This window comes from Giraffa tippelskirchi, chromosome 1 (assembly GCF_054371585.1).
Source record: "Giraffa tippelskirchi isolate mGirTip1 chromosome 1, T2T-mGirTip1v1.2.pri, whole genome shotgun sequence".
Taxonomy (NCBI): domain Eukaryota; kingdom Metazoa; phylum Chordata; class Mammalia; order Artiodactyla; family Giraffidae; genus Giraffa; species Giraffa tippelskirchi.
Window position 1 is genome coordinate 126,077,034 of NC_137275.1, and position 18,343 is coordinate 126,095,376.

General features: G+C 40.9%; 2 protein-coding genes and 1 non-coding gene across 4 annotated transcripts in view; 2 read left to right on the top strand and 1 right to left on the bottom strand.

The window, feature by feature from the left end:
* Window positions 1-18,343, top strand: part of GALNTL6 (polypeptide N-acetylgalactosaminyltransferase like 6) — a 1,429,734-nt gene that overhangs the window by 1,247,087 nt on the left and 164,304 nt on the right. The gene's annotated exons all lie outside the window — the stretch shown is intronic.
* The window catches only part of LOC145537900 (uncharacterized), a 303,657-nt gene that overhangs the window by 12,380 nt on the left and 272,934 nt on the right, over window positions 1-18,343 (bottom strand). The gene's annotated exons all lie outside the window — the stretch shown is intronic.
* Window positions 5,635-5,708, top strand: TRNAR-CCU (transfer RNA arginine (anticodon CCU)). The gene has a single exon. It is a non-coding gene; the product is annotated as a tRNA-Arg (tRNA).

Genomic DNA, 18,343 nt, shown 5'->3' on the forward strand with positions numbered 1-18,343 from the left:
CCTGCCCTCAATCTTTCCCAGCATAAGAGTCTTTTCCAATTTGCCTGCATCAGATGGCAGCATCAGTCCTTCCAATAAATATTCAGGATTTATTTCCTTTAGGATCACACAGGTCGTTATTTTCCAATCTTCTCACTTTTTTGCCTTCTACATGCATGCTTCTAAAGGAAACAGAAAACGACGATGCAAATCCAACAAAACAGCAGAAGTCGGGACCATCATTTCAAGACAGAACCATATTCTTTGTTGCTGTTCATCATCTAGAAACAGGAAAATGATCTTTGTAGACAAAACATGAAGGTGCTGGAGGAGGAAATGGCAACCCACTCCAGTATTCTTGCCTGGAAAATCCCATGGACAGAGGAGCCTGATGGGCTACAGTCCATAGGGTCACAAAGAGTCAGACACGACTGAGCAACTGAGCATCCATGCACCCATGCCGCAACTAGAGAAAGCCTGCACAGCAATGAAGACCCAGCACAGCCAAAGAGTAAATACAATAAAATCTAGGAAAATGCAGGCTTTGGTCCCAACCCCGAACCTCAGATCCTGCATCAGAGGCTCCCCGATGGGGCCTTGAGATCTGCCACTCTCTCCAGCACCAGATGATTCTAGAGCCCATTAAGCTTTTAGAACCACTTCCTAGAAGGAAACACACTGGGAAATGCTGCGCCGGAATACATATCTAACTTCCATGATCTGTATTTAAACATGGATATGGATGCTGTAAGAAACAAAATATACATTTATTTAATTGTTGCCAAAGAAAAAACCATGACAGCGCATTGACTATTGTTTATCCTCCTCTATCTGCCTGGCTTGATGACAGATTCAAACCAGGAGCAGGTGGTTCCGAGGGAGAGTAAGTGTGCAGCCTCATCAGCCTTGAGCTCTTTTATTCTTTATGGTGAAGTGGATTCCCATGTTTTTTTGTCATGTCTATTTTTGAGAAACCACTTGCACAGCTTTTACAAGAAGATGTCACTGTGCCTCTGGCGCAGGTGAGAGGGAATCTAATTTCATTACAGTTAAGTGCCTGCCTCCCATCACCCGCCAGTATAGCATAACACGGTATATTATGGGGCTGTAATAAATAGGAAGGAGGTGGGTTGCAACGCCTTTTAGGAGAAGCCAAATTACTTTGGGCCACACATCTGCCTCTTCGGTTCATCCTATTTGCTACCGTTTCACAACCTAATTACAGGATTTTCTGGAAATTACTGTCCGGCGGTAACAGGATGACCTGCTTTATGGAGCAGAGACAGGCAGCCCCAATGGCTTCAGCCTTCATCACTGCTGCCATGTAATTGCATCGCACTTCCCTGTGAATCCTCCATAGGCAGGAAGTAAATGAAATATTATAATTACCTTTTATTCCCTTTCCCCTGAAGCCAGAATTAGGGCAGTGTGTGTCCAGAGGAGAGAAGTAGGGGGTGAGGCCTTTAAGAATAATACTGGTGGTCTGTTCAATGGGAAGTAAGTGGCCCCATCCCCAGCCTTTTGGCTGCACACAAACCACATCAATAGCCGCACGTTTTGTTCACTTAGCAAAGTGTAAGACCCCGTCTGTTTAAATCAACATCACAGTGAGACACATTGGTGCAATCCTGGAGAAAATGTCTACTATAGCAATATATATGTGCAAGGCACAAGAATTCGAAGGAAAGAGACAGGTGAATAGAGCTTAAAGAGCGAATGGGCACTTTCAGGCTATCCAAAAAACATACAAAAGCTTATTTCTGCTCTTTTTGAGACAATTTTATTGGAGACATTTCAGTGAGATACCTAAGTGGGACCTGAATATTGGAAAGGATGAGTGAGTTTAGGGCTGTAGTTCTCTAGGCTTTTAGAAAGTACTTTTCCAGTCCAATGAGCTTTAATGGATGAGATAAAAGCAATTCTCTGATTTAAGTTCTACTCATGGAAAATCCCATGGACGGAGGAGCCTGGTAGGCTGCAGTCTATGGAGTCGCGAAGAGTCGGACACGACTTAGTGACTTCACTTTCACTTTTCACTTTCATGCATTGGAGAAGGAAATGGCAATCCACTCCAGTGTTCTTGCCTGGAGAATCCCAGGGACAGCGGACCCTGGTGGGCTGCCATCTATGGGGTCACACAGAGTCGGACACGACTGAAGCAACTTAGCAGCATGAGCCTAAGTATGAAAATAATCTCTAATTCAACAAGACTTTTATTTTTATTTTTTGATATGGATCATTCTTAAAGTCTGTGTTGAACTTGTTACAATATTATTTCTGTTTTATGTTTTGGTCTTTTGGCCATGAGCCTTGTGGGGTCATAGCTTCCTCAACCAGGGATTGAACCTTCACCTCCTGCATTGGAAGGCGAAGTGTTAACCACTGTACTTTCAAGGAAGTCTCAAATTCTGCAAGTCTTGACTTGGAGGAAGGAAATGGCCCTTCCCTGTGTGTCCTCTGCCTTTGGTGGGGGTGGGCTGGGTATAACTGTAGACTAATCACTGGTGATGTATTCTCCAATTGCTCGGGAAGGCAGTTCTTTGCAAATAAAAAAGAATGGAATTCACTGAATTTCTACCTCCCTCATGAAGAGTTCTAAGCTGGGACAAGGGTCCATGTCCTTGAAAAGTATCTTTAGAGTTGAACTTTATGAAAATTCTATTATCTAGATATAATTTCCTCAAATGCATCTTTGAATGGCTCCGCAAAAAGTGTGATGGAAAAGAGACAACATTCCCTTTAGCCAGGTGCCTCTTCTGAAGAAAAAAACAACTGTACACTGCTACTTTCACTAAGTGTGTGCATACATGCTAAGCCGCTTTAGTCATGTCCGACTCTTTACGATCCTGCCAGGCTCCTCTGTCCATGGGATTCTCCAGGCAAGAATACTGGAGTGGGTTGCCACACCCTGCTTCAGGTGATCTTCCGGACAGAGGGATCAAACCCACATCTCTTGCATTGTCTCCTGCATTACAGGCAGATTCTTAACCACTCAGCCACCGGGAAAGACCTCACTAAGAATCAGTCATCTAATATTCATTCAGTAAATATACATTGTGTGCCGACCTCAGCATCATGCTCAGAGCCAGGGCACAGGAATAAATGAAATGGCAATGCATCTACTCTCCTGTAATTCATATTGGAGTAGGGAGCCATCCAGAAAAGTACACACAATATAGCAAGGTACTTAAGTCCAATGGTGAGATGCTGAGCAAGGAAGGGGTAGACAGGGCAGGCAAAGAGGCTGGAGAGGGGCTTTCAATATCATTTGAGGAAAACCTGCAGAGATGGAGCACCTCAGGCTGGGCTGGAGTAGATCTGGGTATTGTAGGAGCAGCAGAGAGGCCAGGGGGCTGCAACAGAGGGATGGAGGAGAAGAGGGTGGTGGCAGCAGATGGAATCAGGGAGTGGGCTGTGGCCAGCACAAGGAGAGCCTTGTGGACTTTCTGGGACATTCCAGGAGGTTCTCTGGCTGCCATGTGGACAAGAAGTGGCAGGGCTGGGAAAGCACTTGGGAAGCCACTTAAGAGGCTACTGAAATCAACCAAGGGAGAAAGACTGGAGGCACAGACCCAGTCCTCTTTACAAAGCCATTTCATAACCTCCACAGAAGCTACTGAGTCAAGCAAGGGTTGTCGTTTTGTGTCAACTATCAGCTGAACGTGGACAGTGACTGCTGCCATGAAATTAAAAGATGCTTGCTCCTTGCAAGGAAAGCTATGACAAACTCAGACAGCATATTAAAAAAGCAGAGACATCACTTTGCTGACAATGGTCCTTATAGTCAAAGCTAAGGTTTCTCCAGTAGTCATGCACAGATGTGAGAGCTGGACCATAAAGAAGGCTGAGCACCAAAGAATTGATGCTTTTGAATTATGGTGCTAGAGAAGACTCCTGTGAGTCCCTTGGACAGCAAGGAGAATGAAACCAGTCAATGCTAAAGGAAATCAGTCCTGAATATGCATTGGAAGGACTGATGCTGAAGCTCCAATACTTTGGCCACCTGATGCAAAGAGCCACCTCATTGCAAAAAACCCTGACACTGGGAAAGATTGAGGGCAGGAGGGGAAGGGGGTGACAGAGGATGAGATGCTTAGATGGCATCACCAATTCAATGGACATGAGTTTGAGTAAATTCCAGGAGATAGTGAAGGACAGGGAAGCCTGGAGTGCTGCAGTCCATGGGGTGACAAAGAGTCAGACAAGATTTAAGAGACTGAACAACCACAACACTGCGGGGCTTCCTTGGTGGCTCAGTGGTAAAAGATCCGCCTGCACAGGCTGATGAGACAAAGTTCAGGAAGCAGACCCAAATCTGACCTATCTGCTGTCCCTGCCCACTCCAGGCGCCTCCCCTTCACTGCCAGCATCCTAACAAGAATGACTCCCTGCCCAGATGAACAAGCAGACAACCTGATGAACAACCTGACTGTGACCAGTGCTAGGCTAGGCAAGGAAAATCATTCACAAAGGCAAATGAAACATCTACATAGAAACACAAAATGACACTCACGAAGGAGATCAAAAATGAACAAACCTATCTCAGTGAAATCAAATAAGTGTTATCTTTTGAGGGGGAAAAACCTACAAACCCCAAGTGCTAAGAAAGGATAATATTGAAACATACATTACCATATGTAAAGTAGATGTCAGTGGGAATTTGCTGTATGATGCAGGTAGCTCAATCTGGTGCTCACCTAGAGGGGTGGGATAGGGTAGGAGGTGGGAGAGAGGTTCAAGAGGGAGGGGACGTATGTACACCTATGGCTGATTCACGGTGATGTATGGCAGAAACCAACCCAATATTGTAAAGCAATCATCTACCGATTAAAAATAAATAAGTTAACTTAAAATAAAAAAGAAAAGATAATACATTAATAGAAAGAGATAAAATATGAGTTGGAAATGGTCAGAAAAAATAACAGTAATAATAATAAAGGAAGAGAAAATGCAGTCAAGGATTGTATCAACTAGAATTCCATTGCTGCAAGCAACAGAAACTGTCTCAACTAACTGAAACAAAGGAGAATTTAATGACAGGATATAGGGGATCTTCCCAGGTCAGAAAGAAGGCTAAGGAACACACCCAGGGAACAGGAAAATCCAGAAAGCCTTGCTGGAGGAATATGTTCATAGTTTTAGCTGGTGCCATTCCTGTAATAGGGCTTCCTTGATGGCTCAAGTGGAAAGAGTCTGACTGCCAATGCAGGAGATGTGAGAGACCTGGGTTTGATCCCTGGGTCGGGAATCCCCTGGAGGAAAAAATAACAACCCACTCCAGTATTCTTGCCTGTAAAATCACACGAACAGAGGATCCTGGTGGCTACAATCCATAGTGTTGCAAAGAGTTGGACACGGCTGAGCGTGTGATGGATGGATGGACTCCTGTTATAAATGAAAGAAAGACAACTACCTATCTCCACTCCAGCTCAAGATTCAGGATCTTGGAGATAATGTCCTGTCCTAGCTCTTTATCCCAAGGCAGTGCATGAAGAACTTCAGATAAGGGGCTGGCAGGGAAGTGAGACTATATTCCATCTCCCCAAACTCTACTCCAAAGACAGGAGAGGAAGTTCTCCCAGGGAAATAATGGCATTGTGAATTAAGAGACATGAATTTTGCAATGCCAAAAACTGGTAACCATCCACTGCAGAGGCCCCAGTGGCCTTAATGGATAAGGCACTGGCCTCCTAAGCCAGGGATTGTGGGTTCAAGTCCCACCTGGGATAAGAGTACCTTCGGGCTTCCCAGGTGGCGCTAGTGGTAAAGAATCCACTTGCCAAGGCAGGAGACACGAGACATGAGTTCAATCTCTGGGTCAGGAAGATCCCCTGGAGGAGGGCATGGCAACTCACTCCAGTATTGAAGAATCCCATGGACAGAGGAGCCTGGTGGGCTACTGCCCATGGGGTCACAAAGAGTCGGACACAACTGAGTGACTGAGAAGAGCAGCAGATCCACTACAGGGACATGAGCATAGGTTTGAGAAAAAAATAAAAAAGGTAAGATAAAAACAATAATTAAATGAAGGGCTTAAAAAGAAAATCATAAGTATAAATGACAAAGGAGATCAAATACACTTAAGTTTTTGCTTTTGAGGTCCATCAGTGACTGAAAATGATAAGAATGAGTAAAATATATTTACCTCCATAATTTACTACCACCTCATTCTTCCAAAGTTTTCTTATTTTTTTTAACTTATTAATTTTTAATTGGAGGATGATTGCTTTACAATATTGAGTTGGTTTATGCCATATATCAACATGAATCAACTATAGATATATATACGTCCCCTCCCTCTTGAACCTCCCACCCACCTCTCACCCCATCCCACCTGTCTAGGTTATCACAGAGCACAAGTTTGAGCTCCCTGAATCATACAGTAAGTTCCCATTGGCTATCTATTTTACATATGATAATTTATGTTTCCACGCCACTCTCTCCAGTGGTCCTACCCTCTCCTTCCCCCCACCCCTAGCCCCCGCTCGGGTTGACAAGTCTGTTCTCTATGTCTGCATCTCCACTGCTGCCTTGCAAATAAGCTCCTCAGTACCATCTTTCTAGATTCCATATATATGTGTTAATATATTTGTTTTTCTCTTTCTGACTTATTTCACTTTGTATAATAGGCTCAAGGTTCATTCACCTCATTAGAATCTATACAAATGCATTCCTTTTATAGCTGAGTAATATTCCATTGTATGTATGGACTGCAAGTTCTTTATCCATTCACCTGTCAATGGACATCTAGACTGCTTTCATATCCTAGCTATTGTAAATAGGGATGCAATGAATTGGGGTACATGTGTCTTTTTCAATTATGGTTTCCTCAGGGTATATGCCCAGAAGTGGGATTCCTGGCTCATATGGTACTTTTATTCCTAGTTTTTTAAGGAACCTCCATACTCTTCTCCAGAGTGGCTGTATCAATTTGCATTCCCATCAACAGTGCAAGAAGATTCTCTTTTCTCCACACGCTAAAACTCTTAGAGGAAACACAAGCAGAACACTCTATGACAAATGGCAAGAGCCTCTATGAACCACCTCTTAGAGTAATGGAAATAAAAACAAAATTAAACAAATGGGACCTAATGAAATTTAAAAGTTTTTGCACAGCAAAGGAAACTATAAACAAGGTGAAAAGACAGAGAATGGGAGAAAGCCCTCAGAATGGGAGAAAATAATAGCAAATGAAACAACTGACAAATGATTAATCTCCAAAATATACAAGCAGCTCATATCAGAAAAACAAACAACCCAATCAAAATGTGGGCAGAGCAGCTGATCTTTCAGCAGAAACTCTGCAGGCCAGAAGGGAATGGCAGGATATAATTAAAGTACTGAAAGGGAAAAATCTCCAACCAAGATTACTGTACCCAGCAAGGATCTCATTCAAAATTGATGGAGAAATAAAAAGATTTTCACACAAGCAAAAGTTAAGAGAATTCAGTACCACCAAACCAGCTTTACAACAAATGTTAAAGGGACTTATATAGTCAAGAAATACAACAGAAGAAAAAAGATCTACAAAATCAACCCCAAACAATTAGAAAATGGCAATAGGGACATACATATCAATAATTACTTTAAATGTAAATGGATTAAATGCTCCAACCAAAAGACACAGACTAGCTGAATGAACACAAAAACAAGACCCATATATATGCTGTCTACAAGAAACTCACTTCAGACATCAAGACACACATAGACTGAAAGTGAGAGGATGGAAAAGTATATTCCATGCAAATAGGAAGCAAAAGAAAGCTGGAATAGCAATCCTCATATCAGACAAAATAGATCTTAAAATAAAGAAGATTACAAGAGATAAGGAAGGACACTACATAGTGATCAAGGGATCAATCCAAGAGGAAGGCATAACAGTTGTAAATATCTATGTACCCAACATAGGAGCACCTCAATACATAAGACAAACACTAACAGACATAAAAGGAGAATTTGACAGTAACACAATAATAGTAGGAGACTTTAATACCCCACTCACACCAACAGACAGATCATCAGAACAGAAAATTAATAAGGAAACACAAGTCTTAAATGATACATTAGATGAGATGTATCTCATTGATATCTTCAGGACATTCCATCCAAATACAGAAGAATAGACCTTCTTCTCAAGTGTATATGGAACATTCTCCAGGATAGACCACATCTTGAGTCACAAATCAAACCTCAGTAAATTTAATCAAATTGAAATTGTATCAAGTATCTTCTCTGACCACAATGCTATGAGACTAGATATCAATTACAAGAAAAAAACTGTAAGAAACACAAACACATGGAGATTAAACAACACGTTTCTAAGTAACCAACAGGTTACTGAAGAAATCAAAAGGGAAATCAAAAAATTTCTAGAAACAAATGACAACGAAAACACAACTCAAAATCTACAGGATGCAGCAAAAGCAGTTCTAAAAGGAAAGTTTATAGCAATACAATCCTACCTCAAGAAACAAGATAAACATTGAATAGACAACCTAACTTGACACCTAAAGCGACTGGAAAAAGAAGGAGAAAAAAAACTCAAAATTAGTAGAAGGAAAGAAATCATAAAGATCCGAGCAGAAATAAATGAAAAAGAAATGAAAGAAACAATAGTAAAGATTAATAAAACTAAAAACTAGTTCTTTGAAAAGATAAACAAAATTGACAAACCCTTAGCCAGACTCATCAAGAAAAAAAGAGAGAAGAATCAAATCAACAAAATTAGAAATGAAAAAGGAGAGGTTACAACAGACAATGCAGAAATACAAAGTATTATAAGAGACTATTATGAACAACTATATGACAATAAAATAGATAACCTGGAAGAAATGGACAGATTCTTAGAAAAGTTCAATCTTCCAAGACTAAACCAGGAAGAAATAGAAATTATGAACAACCCAATTACAAGCACTGAAATTGAAGCTGTGATCAAAAACTTTCCAAAAAAACAAAAGCCCGGGACCAGATGATTTCACAGGAGAATTCTACCAAACATTTAGAGAAGAGCTAACACCTATCTTTCTCAAACTCTTTCCAAAAATTCCAGAGGAAGGAACACTTCTAAACTCATTCTACAAGGCCACCATCACCCTGATGCCAAAATCAGACAAAGACAATGCAAAAAAAGAAAACTACAGGCCAATATCACTGATGAACATACATGCAAAAATCCTCAATAAAATTTTAGCAAATTGAATTCAGCAACACATCAAAAAGCTCATGTACCATAATCAAGCTGGGTTTATTTCAGGGATGCAAGGATTCTTCAATATACAGAATTCAATCAATGCAATACACCATATTAACAAATTGAAAGATAAAAACCATATGATCATCTCAATAGATGCAGGAAAAGCCTTTGACAAAATTTAGCACCTATTTATGATTAAAACTCTTCAAAAAATGGGCACAGAAGGCACCTACCTCAACATAGTAAAGGCCATATATGATAAGCCTATGGCAAACATTATTCTCAAAGATGAAAAACTGAAAGCATTCCCCCTAAGATCAGAGACAAGAAAAGAGTGTCCTCTTTTGCCACTATTATGCAACATAGTTCTGGAAGTCCTAGCCACAGCAATCAAAGAAGAAACAGAAATAAAAGGAATCCAGATCAGAAAAGAAGAAGTAAAGCTCTCATTGCTTGCAGATGACATGATACTGTACATAGAAAACCCTAAAGATAGCATCAGAAAATTACTAGAGCTAATCAGTGAATTTAGCAAAGTTGCAGGATACAAAATCAATACACAGAAATCACTTGCATTTCTATATACTAACAATGAAAAATCAGAAAGAGAAATTAAGGAATTAATCCCATTCACCATTGCAAGAAAAAGAATTAAATATCTAGGAATAAACTTACCCGAGGAGACAAAAGAACTGTACACAGAAAATTATAAGACACTAATGAAAAGAAATCAAAGATGACATAAACAGATTGAGAGATATTCCATGTTCCTGGGTAGGAAGAATCAATATTGTGAAAATGACTATACTCCCAAATGCAATCTACAGATTCAATGCAATCCCTATCAAATTACCAATGGCATTCTTCACAGAACTAGAACAAAATATTTCACAATTCATATGGAAACACAAAAGATCCCAATAAGCCAAAGCAGTCTTGAGAAAGAAGAATGGAGCTGGAGGAATCAAGCTTCCTGACTTCATGTTATACTACAAAGCTACAGTCATCAAGACAGTACGGTACTAGCACAAAAACAGAAATACAGACCAATGAAACAAGATAGAAAGTGCAGAAATAAACCCATGCACCTATGGGTACCTTATTTTTGACAAAGGAGGCAAGAATATATAATGGGGCAAAGACAGCCTCTTCAATAAATGGTGCTGGGAAAACTGGACAGTTACATGTAAAAGAATGAAATTAGAACACTTCCTAATGCCATACACAAAGATAAACTCAAAATGGTTTAAAGACCTAAATGTAAGGCCAGAAACTATAAAACTCAGAGGAAAACATAGGCAGAACACTCGATGATGTAAATCAAAGCAAGATCCTCTATGACCCACCTCCTAGAGTAACGGAAATAAAAACAAAGTATACAAGTGGGACCTGATTAAACTTAAAAGCTTTTGCACAGCAAAGGAAACTATAAGCAAGGTGAAAAGACAACCCTCAGAATGGGAGAAAATAATAGCAAATGAAACAACTGACAAAGGATTAACTTCCGGAATATACAAGCAGCTCATACAACTCAATACCAGAAAAACAAACAACCCAATCAAAAAGTGGGGAAAAGACCTAAACAGACATTTCTCCAAAGAAGACATACAGATGGCTGACAAACACATGAAAAGATGCTCAACATCGCTCATTGTTAGAGAAACGCAAATCAAAACTACAATGAGATATCACCTCATACGGGTCAGAAAGGCCCTCATCAAAAAGTCTACAAACAATAAATGCTGGAAAGGGTGTGGAGAAAAGGGAACACTCTTGCACTGTTGGTGGGAATGTAAATTGATACAGCCACTATGGAAGATGATATGAAGATTCTTTAAAAAACTAGGAATAAAACCACCATATGACCCAGCAATACCACTCCTAGGCATATACCCTGAGGAAACCAAAATTGAAAGAGACACATGTATCCCATTGTTCACTGCAGCACTATTTACAATAGCTAGAACAAGGAAGCAATCTAGACGTCCATCGACAGATGAATTGATAAAGTTGTGGTATATATACACAATGGAATTTTACTCAGCCATAAAAAGGAATGCATTTGAGTCAGTTCTAATGAGATGGATGAACCTAGAACCTATTATACAGAGTGAAGTGAGTCAGAAAGAGGAAGATAAATACTGTATTCTAACACATATATACGGAATCTAGAAAAATGGTACTAAAGAATTTACTTACAGGGCAACAATGGAGAAACAGACAGAGAGAATAGACTTACAGACATGGAGAGAGGGGAGGAGAGGGTGAGATGTATGGAGAGAGTAACATGGAAACTTACATTACCATATGTAAAATAGATAGCCAATGCGAATTTGCTGTATGGCTCAGGAAACTCAAACAGGGGCTCTGTATCAACCTAGTGGGGTGGGATGGGGAGGGAGATGGGAGCGAGCTTCAAAAGGGAGGAGATATATGTATACCTGTGGCTGATTTATGTTGAGGTTTGACAGAAAACAGCAAAATTCTGTAAATCAATTATCCTCCAACAAAAAAGAAATTAATTTTTAAAAAGTGGGTAGAAGACCTAAACAGACATATACCCAAATAAGACATACAGATGGCTAATAAATACATGAAAAGATGTTTGACATTGCTCATTACTACTGCTGCTGCTGCTGCTAAGTTGCTTCAGTCATGTCCGACTCTGTGCGATCCCATAGACGGCAGCCCACCAGGCTCCTCCATCCCTGGGATTCTCCAGGCAAGAACACTGGAGTGGGTTGCCATTTCCTTCTGCAGTGTATGAAAGTGAAAAGTGAAAGTGAAGCCGCTCAGTCCTGTCGGACTCTTAGCGACCCCATGAACTGTAGCCTGCCAGGCTCTCCTCCATCCATGGGATTTTCCAGGCAAGAGTACTGGAGTGGGTTGCCATTTCCTTCTCCATGCTCATTACTGGAGAAATGCAAATCGAAACTACAATGACGTATCCCCTCACCCCAGTCAGAATGGCCATCATCAAAAAGTCTATGAATAATAATTGCCAAGGGTTTTTACGCTGAGCTGAGGTAAAGGTGGTATAGGATTTTCTAGTAACTTCCTTCTGCAGTAGAGAAGAGAGAAATGCTGCAGCCTGTGTCGTATTTTGTGTGTGGATCTGGATAAAGGCATTTTACCGGAAAGCTTGTCAACACATCTCCTGGGTGAGGCAGGACCCTAGGGAGTGGCAGTACTGATACCTTAGGCATTATTATTTTGATTGTTTCTTATTGAGATCAAAGCTATTCATAATAACAAATTAGGTCCACCACTCATCTGAGCCTCACAGGAGTTATCCTCAGGTACTGGGCTGAGTTGATCTTAGAAGTTAAAGAGAAAGCAGAGACAAATCTACAGAACTATGTTGTCTGCTGCTTTTTCAAATTGCAGCTCGGCAAGAGAAAGAATATATTGGAAGCTTTTAATTTTTTTTCTATTAAAAAAAAGCTGAAGGAACACGCAAAGAGGAAAACAGGAGACATGGTGACATCTGCTTAATAGAATGGCCTGTTTGACACAGCATAGAAGGTTCTGGGCTTTTTGTGACAGATAATCTGAACATTTGAGGTTGAAAAGAAAATCACATACGTCCTGAATTATCCAAATGATCTGCCTACATCAGCAAGGAAGGATAGACCAAGGAACCCTGAGTGCTTTGGCTTCAAAATAGCTGTTGGGACTCTCGGAGGAATAGTACGTGAAAACAAGATATCTGAACAAGTCTAACTAGGTTTTTCTTCTTTTAATTTGTTAAATTTTTAAAAATGTCTTTTTAAAATTAATTTGACTGTGCTGGATCTTCATTGCTGCACAGGCTTTTCTCTAGTTGTGACGAGCAGGGGCTACTCTCTAGTTGCATGTTAAGTGGGCTTCTCATTGCAGTGACTTCTCTGGTCGCAGAGCACAGGCTCTAGGGCTTCAGTAATTGATGCTCCTGGGCTCTAGGGCACAGGCTCAGTAGTTGTGGCACATAAGTTTAGTTGCTTTGCAGCATGTGGGATCTTCCCAGACCAGGGATCAAACCACTGTCTCCTGCATTGGCAGGTAAATTGTTTACCAGCGAGCCACCAGGGAAGTTCTTAAATTATTTTTCTAACAGCTTTATTGAAGTAACTGCAAATTTAATATGTACAATTTGATGCATCTGTACATATACACGAGTGATTCATTGATGGGTTTAAGTTTACCCATCTTTGGGTAGCAGAGGTGTTAAGAAAAGGCTTACAGAAACGAGCCAAATCTGCATGTGATTCCCAGGCCCCTCTTCCTTACCATAAACTGCTCTGGGCTTTGTTTTCTTCATGGGGTTATTATGAGAATTAAGTAACATAAAACATGGAAGGCAATCAGAATAGTACCTGGGTCTCAGATTATTTAGTAAGTCTGATCAGTTATTTTTAGGGCTTTCCAGGTGGTTCAGTGGTAAAAATATCATCCTTCCAATGCAGGAGACACAGGAGACATGGGTTTGATCCCTGGGTTGGGAAGATCCTCTGGAGGAGGGCATGGCAACCCACTCCAGCATTCTTACCTGGAGAATCCCGTGGACAGAGGAGCCTGGCGGGCTATAGTTCATGGGGTTGAAAAGAGATGGACACAACAACAGCACAAGTTATTTTTATTGTCATTAAATACCATGAATTGATAAAATTGTGATCATAAAGGCAATGAAAGGTTGTTGTTATCTTGAGAGACATACTTTGAAATCAGCCAGGTTTACGTTTCACAGAGTTCATTCTGTCTTTAAAAGTATACACATTCTGTCCGACAGTTGTGTGCAGGTTTTTGTTCACACGTATCGTTCACTCATAAGACTGTAAACAATAAGAGGTCAAAGACCACCTCTTACTCAAATGCTCATGATCTGAACCATATTCAGTTCAGTTCAGCTCAGTTGCTCAGTCGTGTCCAACTCTTTGCAAACCCATGAGCTGCAGCACGCCGGGCCTCCCTGTCCAACACCAACTCCAGGAGCCCACCCAAACTCATGTCCATTGAGTCGGTGATGCCATCCAACTATCTCATCCTCTGTCATCCCCTTCTCCTCCTGCCCTCAATTTTTCCCAGCATCAGGGTCTTTTCAAATGAGTCAGCTCTTCACATGAGATGGCCAAAGCATTGGAGTTGCAGCTTCAACATCAGACCTTTCAATGAACACCCAGGCCTGATCTCCTTTAGGATAGACTGGTTGGATCTCCTTGCAGTCCGAGGGACTCTCAAGAGTCTTCTCCAACACCACAGTTCAAAAGCATCAATTCTTCAGCGCTCAGCTTTCTTTATAGTCCAACTCTCAGATCCATACGTGACTACTGGAAAAATCATAGCCTTGACTAGACGGACCTTTATACTAAGTAAAAACAGCAGTCGTGCTTTAATTTTGTTCCATAACTGTGAAACTGTACAACTTTTTGTTTTTAAGAAAATCTAGTAGAAGAATAATGACCCAAAACTATTGATCTTATCTAATTGCATTCAAATACACTGTGATGAAACTCCTCAGTGATCGACTACAACTGGACCTTGTTGATCTTTATTTCATAGTGTAAAAGCATTTCTGGTTTTGTTTAGTTGCTAATTCATGTCCAGTTCTTTGCACTCCATGGACTGTAGTTTGCCAGGCTTCCCTGACCAAGGGATTCTCCAGGCAAGAGTACTGGAGTGGGCTGCCATTCCCTTCTCCAGGGGATCTTCCAGATGCAGGGATCAAACCTGAGTATCCTTCATCTCCTGCACTGATTGGCAGGTGGATTCTTTACTCCTGAGCAACCAGGGAAGCCTGAAAGCATTTTTACCCAGGTTAAATTCCCCAGCCTTAAAAAAAAAAGAGAGAAAGAAAGAAAGAAAAACAGCTTCTGTGATTCAGAAAGTCTGTTCTTTGTTTAAAAGGAAAAAGTTGTGTGGAGGTATATCATAGCATATGTATCAAACAGCCAGATGTTTTATAGAGAGGTACTCTGGAAACTAGGAAAAAACTAATAACTATTGCATACAGAAGAAACTCTATTTTACTCTAGTGCTTATAAATAAGGGAAGATTTTCCTAAATTTTCCTTGTGACTCCATGGACTGTAGTCAACCTGGCTCCTCTGTCCATGGAATTCTCCAGGCCAGAATACTGGAGTGAGTAACCATTCCCTTCTCCAGGGTATCTTCCCAACCCAGGAATCAAACCCATGTCTCCTGCATTGCAGGCAGATTCTTCACCATCTGAGCCACCAGGGAAGCCCATTTATGAGCTAAAGCTTGCTTAAAGTTGTTACTGAAACACAGCAGTTAAAACCAGATGATGTTAATGAGGCTTGAATCACTAGTATTGTACTCAACCACCAGTACATTTTATAGGTGACTTTTACAGTTACGTAGGAATATAGCTGTTCCTTGAACAACATGGGCTTGAACTATGCAGGTCCACTTATATGCAGATTGTTTTTCAATAAATACTGCAATACTATACTATCTGGGCTTCCCAGATGGCTCAGTGGTAAAGAATCTGTTTCAGTTTTAGAATATATCCAATTCATCTATTTACTTTATAGGGTTAATGGGAAAATGTTGATCAACAATACTTTCAGAGACTGAAAAGAAAACTTACTTTAATCTATTAGAAATCTTAAAGCTGCAAATATATCAGATTGGGTTTGTCGTTCAGTTGCTCAGTCGTGCCCAGCTCCTTGCAACCCCATGGACTGCAGCAAGCCAGGCTTCTCTGCCCTTCACTATCTCCTGGAGTTTGCTGAAACTCATGTCCATTGAGTTGATGGTGCCATCTAACTATCTCATCCTCTGTCAGAGTATTTATGTCCTTTTTTATCCTCTACATGGTCTTTGGTGTTCTGTTTCTATTTTAACTGTATTTGTATTGTGCCCTTTATTTTAAAATATTGCAAATAATTTTGGAAGGAGATGGGTACTGACAAAAATAAAATAAAACTCTTAGATAAAGGCAGATTATCAGTGGAAGAATATCCACCAGTGTCTCTACTGTAATTATAGTCTTATTATTGAATCTCTTTGCCTGAAAGGACTTGGGGGTTGTTATCTGCCTAGGGAAAAAAAAAAAAAAAGTTGAGAAACTATTAACCTTTGATAACCTTTACAGTATTTCTTCAAGTTTGCCGTTGCTGCCAAGGGAACATATCCAGACAGAGCAGAAAATTCATTAGACTTGAGTGTTTCAAATATCTCTATCAAGGACAAGGACAAAATGGCTGTCCCAGAGGAAAGACTGGTACACAAGGGCTCAATAACTTCCATTTTTCTTCCTCTGAGTCCGGTGACCCATTGCATGAAAATGCCAGCACTGCGCTATTTCATCCAGATGAACTGGGGTTATGCCATCAAGATGAACGCTGTTTGCTCAGGAAACCCAGAAGCCCAGCACTGATGATAATATTCAAAAGCTCCCTCTCTAGAGTCAAAGTGACATTTGGTCCCGATGACATTTGCAGAATTTGGGGCCAAAGTCTTTCCGCCTCCCAAAGGCAAAAACTTTGAGTCAGTGGGGCTTAATCCAGGTTTAAGTTATGGTACACCTTAGTAGTCAGATACAAGTAGACTCTTGATTAATGAGTAGTAAATGAATAGCAACTATAATTCTGAATAGCAACTAGAATTCCAATGCCTTTAAGTATCAAATTAGTTTTGTAATATTTTCAAATATACTCCTGGAAGCCACTGTATGTTTTGTAAGACGTACATGATATTTTGCATCTGGTACTTTTGGTAAAGAATCCACCTGCAATGAGGGAGACCTAGGTTCAATCCCTGGGTTGGGAAGATCCCCTGGAGAAGGGAATGGCTACCCACTCCAGTATTCTGGCCTGAAGAATTCCATGGACTGTACAGTCCATGGGGTCACAAAGAGTCAGACATGACAGAGCGACTTTCACTTGGCAGAAACAGGATTACGCTGGGGTTTTTCCCACCTTTTGCTCCCATTCATTCCCTCTTTGACCTCTCCGCCTATCTGTGGTTTTTGTGACAGGATTTTATCCTGATTTTCCTCCAGCCTCTCTCCTGAGACCCTGCAGGAGCCTCGAGGGTTCTCACATCCTGGGTCTTCTACTGTCTCTGTTCTGAGTCATTTCATATGATTTCAAGCTGATGACTCCTACATCTAGACATCTAGACATCTATCCCAGGTCTTTCTTCTGAGTCTCAGTCCTGCATGTTCTATAAATAAATCCATCTGGATATTGCATGGATGATTCAAAGCAAACAAGCCCAAAGTTGAACTCATCCTCCAGGCTCTTTACACAACTGCTTCCCAGTTCCAAGGAACTGCACCACGTGATTGAACCCACCTGGTTTATAAAGAGACAAGGCTTTAATTCACAACCAAACTTTCAACCTCCCTTTCCAAATCTATGCTGCACTTTCCAAGTTGATTTTATGTCCTCAGCATCTCTTAGGTCCACTCCCTCTTCACGGTCTTTACTACTTCTACTTTAAATCAGGTTCATTCTTTCCCACCTGGATGTCTAGACCAGCCTCTGAGCAGGCATCACAGCTCCTGAAGTCCTACTCCAAACTTGGGATCCCAAACGTCCCCCACGATAGTCTTCCTAAAATACAGACCTGATCATGTCCATGGGGTCGCTAAGAGTCGGACACGACTGAGTAACTTCACTTTCACTTTTCACTTTCATGCATTGGAGAAGGAAATGGGAATCCACTCCAGTGTTCTTGCCTGGAGAATCCCAGGGACGGGGGAGCCTAGTGGGCTGCCGTCTATGGGGTCGCACAGAGTCGGACACGACTGACATGACTTAGCAGCAGCAGCAGCATGTAATCTCCCAGCTTCAAGCTCTTCAGTGGATCCTCATTGAGTCTGAGATTGTGTGTTTGCCTTTGTGTGTCTGAGGGAGATAAAATGAGGAGAGAAAAAGAGAAGGAGATAGATATGCCCCAGTGTGATGTCAAACCCTCGTGGTTTGAATCCACTTTGAACCATGTGACATCAGTCAGATCATACAAACTCCCTCTAACCTGGGTTTTCTCAGATAGGTGAGAAAACCCAGGTTATATAAAAATAAATAACATATATTTTTTAATTTTTATTTACCCTGGGTTTTCTCACATATTTTTTTAGGAATAAAATTTTTATTTATTTGTTTTCTTTCCTAGGATTGATTGACCTAAATGGAAAGACAATCCAAGAAAGAGGGGATTTATG